We start from the raw sequence: 7969 nt of genomic DNA on the forward strand, positions 1-7969 counted from the left end.
CCACCTGTGTCTATGTCAGTCTTAGCCCACTGGCTGTGATCTGGCCACACACACACACACACACATGCACACAAAAACACACAAAGTCCAGTAAAGTGGTTGTACTGATATTCTCGTGGGAAGATGGACAGTAGGGATGGGTCACACAGCACAGCTTCATAAACAACACATTTGCTCTCCTTCACACATTCCCAAGTACCCATTCCCTTGACAGCCGTCTGATACCTACTAACTCACTTGTCCAAGAAGTCTCCATTTATTTTATCCTTCCCTCCTGGAGCCACATTGCCACCAGCCTGTATCAGTCTAGTTTGCTTCTTCTAGTGTGTGTGTGCATAAGTTGCTTCAGTCATGTTCGACTCTGCGATCCCATGGACTGTAGCCTGCCAGGCTCCTCTGTCCAAGGGTTTCTCCAGGTAAGAATACTGGAGTGGGTTGCCATGCCCTTCTCCAGGGGATCTTCCTGACCCAGGGATCAAAACCACATCTCTTATGTCTCCTGCATTGGCAGGCGAGTTCTTTACCACTAGTGCCACCTGGAAAGCCCTGCTTCTTCTAGGTCAAGAGTCAAAACAAATATCATATGTATATATATATATATATATATATAGTACTAGAAAAATGGTACTGATGAATCTATTTGCCAGGCAGGAGTAGAGACGCAGGTGTAGAGACTGGATCTGTGGACACAGAGAGGAATGGAGAAGGGGGATGAACCGAGAGAGTAGCATTGACATATACACCCCTTGAGTGAGCAGATATCCAGAGGGAAGCTGCTGTGTAACGCAGGAAGCTCAGCACGGCTCCGCGACGACCTAGAGGGGTGAGAAGGTCGGGGAGGGGGTGGGGGGGAGGATAGGACAGAGAACCAAGGAGAGGATACATGTATATTTACGGCTGATTCACATGGTTGTGTGACAGAAACCAACACAACATTGTAAAGCAATTATCTTCCAATTAAAAGTAAAAAAAAAAAAAAAACACAGACATCCATAGAAGCCAATCAGACAACATAAAGGAAAAGATAAAGCCCAAGTATAAAGGACTAGCAGGGATTATGGAAACCAGACAAAAAGTGCCCCAGGAAATACTTGGTAGCCTGTGGGAACAAGGACCCAGTATTCCTTGAGCTCCTGGAGACCATGGAAATAGGATCTTTTTCACATCTTGGCAACTAATTCACATTTAAAAAAACACTCTGTGGGCCAAAAAAAATGTATTTGCTAGCCAGATGAAACCCATGGGTTACCAGTTTATGACTGGTTCTCTGGATCTCTCAGTTCCTCTTCCTAACTGAAAGATGGTAGCCTTCTCTTGGTGTTCTCAACTTATATAACCAAATACTAGTCACTGCCCAGGGTAGATGTAAATGGTTCATCACTTAATTTGTGTGTGGAGGTGGGAAGTAATACAGTTATAGACACCAAAACTTTCCAGCACAGCACCACATCTTGCAGCTAGCATAACCTAAGTGTCAGGAAAGCTGGTACCAGTTCCGCTTTAGCCACTTCCTAGATATAATCTTGCTTCCCTGGAGGCTCACCAGTAAAGAACCTGCCTGCCAATGCAGGAGACCTGGGGTCAATCCCTGAGTCAGGAAGAACCCCTGGAGGAGGGCATGGCAACCCACTCCAGTATTCTTGCCTGGAGAATCCCATGGACAGAGGAGCCTGGTGGGCTACAGTGCGCAGGGTCACAAAGAGTTGGACACAACCTAGTGACTAAACAACAAGATATAATATTATATCCCACATCATAATACAAGATAAATGCCAAGATGCTTTCAACCCTAAAATTAAATGAACTACATTGAACACATTTTTCATGCCTTCTTTCTTATTTTTTCCTTTTGGAAAAAAGCAGAGTAAGCCAAGCATCCTTCTATCATCAATGATTGATGGTGTTCAAGATGCTGTGATACACACGACACGAGTGACATCGCCTGAAGAGTCAGTGCCCAAAGCAACCGCTTTTCGACTTCTTTTCTTGACTCCATATCATTCAGGGTTTAGTCAAGAAAATGAAAATCACTGTACGGATTTCAAAGAGAGGGATTTAGAACAAGGAATTTGTTTACCATGTTGAAAGTCAGAAAGAGCAGTAAGTGTGGAGCCCCATATTAGGATCATAGGGCAATATTTCCAGAATTAGCCAAGCTCCATGGCAATTATTGTCACGAGCCATCCTTTTTGTCAGGAGTTACGTCATCCAGTTGTCATAGCACCATCTCTATATCAGGCACCAAAAGACCCCTGACCAACGAACGACTTAACACCACCCCTTCCCATAGGAATTTTCTTTGCCTTGAGACTATAAAAATTGGCCACAAGCCCATGAAAGGGGCTGGCTCTCTCGTGAGTCAACCTGCTGTTCTAACAGCATCACCCACTCTGATAAACTCTCTTCTCCTCTCATTCTGCCTCGTATCTGCAAATTCTTTTCCAACCCACACTCAGACTGCCTCTACAGAGAGGGAACACTAAAATCATTGCTATTGCTCAGTCATGTCCAGCTCTTTGCAACCCCATGGACTGTAGCACACCAGGCTTCCCTGTCCTTCACTGTCTCCCGGAGTTTGCTCAGGCTCATGTCCATCGAGTCGGTGACGTCATCCAACCATCTCATCCTCTGTCATCCCCTTCTTCTCCTGCCCTCAATCTTTCCCAGTCTTTTCTAATGAGTTGTCTCTTCACATCAGGCGGCCAAAGTATTGGAGCTTTAGCTTCAGCATTAGTTCTTGCAACGAATACTCAGGGTTGATTTCCTTTAGGATTGAAAATCATATCTAGAGGTAATAACTGCAGCAATTAGCCCTAGTCTCAGGAAGGGGTACAGAGAATAAGAGATGGACTAATTAGAACCAGGAGCTTGAAGGGAGGATTCTGAGGAGCTGACGTTCATACGTTTGAGGAGATGCACCATCTGATTTTGCCTGGGACCTCTGCTGCTGGAAATCTGAAAGAAGCTGAGAAAAGCCTGAGGCTGGAGCTGATGCTGTTGCTGGATCAATGCTGATGGAGACAGAAAAACAGAAAGGAAGCCCCTTCATCCCTCCTCCTACATTCTCCTTACCCTCCAGCACTTCCTAGTTGCAGAACTTGATAGAACCAGCCTGCACAGGAGAATTCCAATGCCAACATCAGAAAGCAGTGTAGAGAGGGTAGATGTGAAGTTGAAAGACAAAAGATAAATAACTAGTGCAGACAAGACCGTGGTAAGAAATATATTCACATCAGGACTCAGTATTACATCACTTTCACACACATCCAACTGAAACAAGCTTCATGCAGCAATGGGATGCACTATATTTTCTTTTCTGTTCTATTCTACTCCATTTTAGTTTTAAGTGCTAGTTATACCACCCCTAAATGATTTCATTAATGTCCTAGAAGTGTCTCAAATATGAAAAAAAAGTGGGTGATTCCTGGGGTTTCATGGATTCAAAGTGTATGCAGTTGAGAAGAAGGACTCCTATCGAATTCCAGCAAAATTCCATATTTGGAAAATGTGGGGAAAGGATGGGAAGACTTGTTTTTCTGGTTTCAGAGAAGTCCTTGCAAAGAAACAGGGAATATCATTGTGGCAGAGTGCGCAAGTTTCACATTTTAATTTTGACCCTGCCTTCTCCGTCAACATTACAGATGTAAGTTTAGAAGTAACATATGACATAGGTGTTTACATGCTGGGTGGCACTGAAATATTTAATGTCCTTTTTAGAGTCAACATTTATTAACATGGTGGCACAGGGAAATTAAGTTTGTTTTCTTTAGTGAATAAGTGTTAGGAAAATTACAGTGTTGTCCACTGGATGGCATAAAAGTCACTAATAACAGATTCTTCTTTAGATTTCTGTGGCAATTAATCTAAAAGAGTAGACATTTATAACCAAAAAACACAAAAAGACTGTACTATTTTTGGTCATTGGTGTTGTTTAGTCACTATGTTGGATCTGACTCTTGCAACCCCATAGACTGTAGCCCATGGGGCTCCTCTGTCCATAGGATTTCCCAGGCAAGAATACTGAAGTAGGTTGCCATTTCCTTCTTGGGGGATCTTTCCTACCCAGGGATGGAACCCACATCTCCTGCATTGGCAGACGGATTCTTTACCACTGAACCACCAGGGAAGCCCTATTAGTTATTAGCCAGTATTGAGTCAAACTTTTCATTAGTAGTGCAAGCACTGAATTTGGTCCTTATGAAGCCAATTAGATATCACTACTACTACGGAAAAAAAGGAGGCTTCCCTGGTGGCTCAGATGGTAAAGAATCTGCCTGCAACGTAGGAGACCTGGGTTCAATCCCTGGGTTGGCAAGATCCCCTGGAGGAGGGCATGGCAACCCATTCCCGTATTCTAGCCTGAAGAATCCCCAAGGGCAGAGGAGTCTGGTGGGCTACAGTCCATGGGGTCACAAAGAGTTGGACATAACTGAGCGACTAAGCATGGCATGACTAAAAATACAATCCCTACCCTGCAAAAAATAGACAAGAAATGAGGGGGGGGAATATTTAAAATATGCAAGTTAAAATCAACATGGATGATTTTCACTGAAGAGTTAATTGATTCACGTGTAGAATCTTGAGGAATTTTGGTGTGGATTACATAGAATTTGTATTCAAATAGATCTCTGCAAATCACAATCTAAGGTTCTTCAGGAAAACCCAAGATATGAATCGAGGTTCAGAGCCTGCTTCTGACATTCATGCACCATTTGACCTTTGGCAACTCGCTTAACTTCTCAGTTCTAAATTCTCTCCTCAGTTGACTTTCATGAACCTCAAGTGAGATGACAGATGGAAAAGAACTTGGAAATTTATGGATTCTATGCAAGGGCAGAATCTTATTAACCCCCTCACTTTACATGCATCATCATCTATCAATAGCTCAGGACACATAGTCAATAAGTCCCTCATAACTGATGGAGTATTTGTTTTAGATGAGAATGTCAAGAAACTATGATTCTCTTTGAAAAATACAAATATACACTGGAAAGAAAAGGGGCAAGCTTCGATCTCTACCAGCATAGAGTAGTATAAGGATCAAGAGCTTAGATTCAGAGACACTCCACCTGGGTTCAACACCAGGCTCCAAGATTTCCTGTGAAACCTGGATGAGTTACTCACCCTCTCTGTGCCTCATTCTTCTCACCTGTAAAATGGAGGGAATAACACCATCTAACTCAGGAATCATTGTGAGGGTTAACAAAATATATGCCTATAAACTGCTTGGGAATAAGACCTTGCAGACAGTAGCCCACAGTCATGATCAGCTGCTACCATCACTTTTAACTTTAGAGCTTGAGGAAGCCAGTGAGGAGATGAAAAGCAAAAGGCTGGAATGAAAGAAACTATGGAAGAGGCGTGAGTTGAGGAGACGCTTTGTAATTCTGAGTACTGCAACAACACCACAGTGCTCCAAATCCCACAGACAGCACATTAAATCACCGAACCTCTTCGTTTCCAAAAATTTTCCAGCTCTCTATTCAGAGCAGTTATCCATGGGAACACATCTCTGATTTTTATCATTTTAAAACTCCTAGGTTTCATAAATAAAACCACAATGAAAGACCACTCTATATCCAAAAGAATGGCTAAAGTGGAAAAAACAGACAATGCCAAGCACTGAGGAGGGTGTGGAGCGAACAGAACTGGAGGATACAGACGGTGGTCATGTAAACTGCTGAAAACCACTTTGGAATACTTGCTGGCAGTGTCTACAAGAGTTGAACATATGCATTCCTTATGATCCAGAAATTCCACTCCTAGATATATACTCACTCAAGAGAAATGAATACATATGTTCACCAAAAGACATGTGCAGAAGTGTTCCCAGAGACAATATTTATAACAACCCAAACAGGAAACAACCCAAATTCCATCACACACGCGTGGGTAAATAAATTGTGCCATATTCATAAAGTAGAATGCTATGTATCACACAGAAGGCTGTTTCACTACAGAAATGAACCTCACTAATATAAAACTGAGGAAAGTAGCCATATGTAAAAGAAGCCTACGGAATGATTCTATTTACATAAAATGTAAATGCAGGCAAGAGTAAATCCCGGCGTTAGAAGTCAGAAGAGTCATCATCTTTGGGTGGAGTGGCAATGGGACAGGAAACAATGGGGCTTCCAGAATCTTCTCACGCTCTGCTTGTGGAGTCGGAGACAGATTACATAAGTGTTCACTGAGTGAAAATCTGCTAGTAAGTACACATTCGTTGATATGTATGCACATAATGTGTGTATGTTAAACTTCAAAAATACTTCCATGCCAGTATGAGTCTTGATCATTTTAACTGTTGTCATGGAATCAGGATCTCTGAAGGAGCTACCTCCCAGGCACTGCCGAGAATTCCCTTCTTTATGCCACCAGTTAACCCTATACCATGGTGCAATACTATGCATTGCAATCACTTGTGTGTATGTCTGCCTTTCCTTTGTTGTTGTTCAGTCGCTAAGTCGTATCTGACTCTTTGCGACCCCACGAACTGGAGCATACCAGGCTTCCCTGTCCATCACCATCTCCTGGAGTTTGCTCAAACTCATGTCCATTGAGTCAGTGATGCCATCCAACCATCTCATCCTCTGCCGCCCTCTGCTTCTTTTTTCTGTCTCCGCTGCTTAGCCATTGATCTGCTTTAAGGCCAGAGACTTATTTATCATTCTCTTTTCAGTGTTCAACACAGAGCCTGGCATATACTAGGCTTTTAATAAACGTTTCTTGAATGAATACAATATAAAACTAATGGGTTAACAACTTACAATGGAAAAATTAGGAAAAAGAATATATATGTATATATAGATATGCATGTATTTATACACATATGTATGTATGCATATGTAACTGTATCACTTTGTTGTACACCTGAAACACTGTAAATCAACTCTAATTTAAAATTTTTTTAATAAAAAAAGAAGCTAATAAATAAATGAACTAATGGGGAATGACATATATTTTACTTTATATTTTATAGAAATATGTTTTGATGCCAAGTGTGCTAAAATATCCATTATGTCAAGTGGTCTACCCAGAATTTTTGTCAAGTATCTTCAATTTGTCAGAGTTCTTCCCCCCAAATTTCCCCCAAACCATTCATCACCTTTCCTGGCTTTAAAATACTATTAACTTAGCTCTGCTGATGGGAGAACCTAGAAGACATCATGAGCTGTGTATTCCTTATGAAAGTTTCCTAACAGATTCTTGTTTGAATGAAGAAAAAAAGTCATTGTGCATAGTTTAGTTAATTCTAAATTCATCAGAGAAATTTTACCACTTAACAAACACATTGGTTGCATACTTACCCAACCTGCTAAAGTTTGCAGAGACAGAGTAAAGATGGAGGAAGTGTTCTAGCTTTGCTATACCTTTAATAATTTCCTGAGATTCATGGTTTATTACTTTAGTAGGATATTGAGAAAAATGAAGTAATTATCAGAGACACAGGATGCTATTAATCTGAGAATGGGCATTCGTGCTTCTCACCCTGAGAGGCAAGTCCTTATTTTTCTCATAAGTTGAATCTGTTTCATTCCCTTGGTGTCTCTCAGTTGGTAAAAAAAAGTGTCCTTACAGACAACAGCAGAGCATCAGAGCACCTTGGCTTTTATCACATCCTGGTCATTGATCTTTGCCTTTGAGACTTACAGTACAAAGCAGAATGAGAAAAGTCAATTTCTTGAGATTGGGAAATTAGTTTCATGTTTGCTGTTTTGATAGCAGCCCCACAGGACAAGTTAATAAAACATTACAGTCTAATACTCAAAAGAGGAGGTGGGGGTGGGGAAGGAGATTTACATCACCCATTCATCAGTGACCTAACAGGAAAAATATTAGTGAATGATTAAAGAAAGATGACCTTAAGGGGAATGCAGGGGGGATTCAGACAGGCTTTGGTCAAAGCCCCCAGATCTAATGTAATTTCAAGCTGGCCTCAAATTCAATTTGTGTGGAACCTCTAAGTCAT

Source organism: Cervus elaphus, chromosome 5 (assembly GCF_910594005.1).
Source record: "Cervus elaphus chromosome 5, mCerEla1.1, whole genome shotgun sequence".
Taxonomy (NCBI): domain Eukaryota; kingdom Metazoa; phylum Chordata; class Mammalia; order Artiodactyla; family Cervidae; genus Cervus; species Cervus elaphus.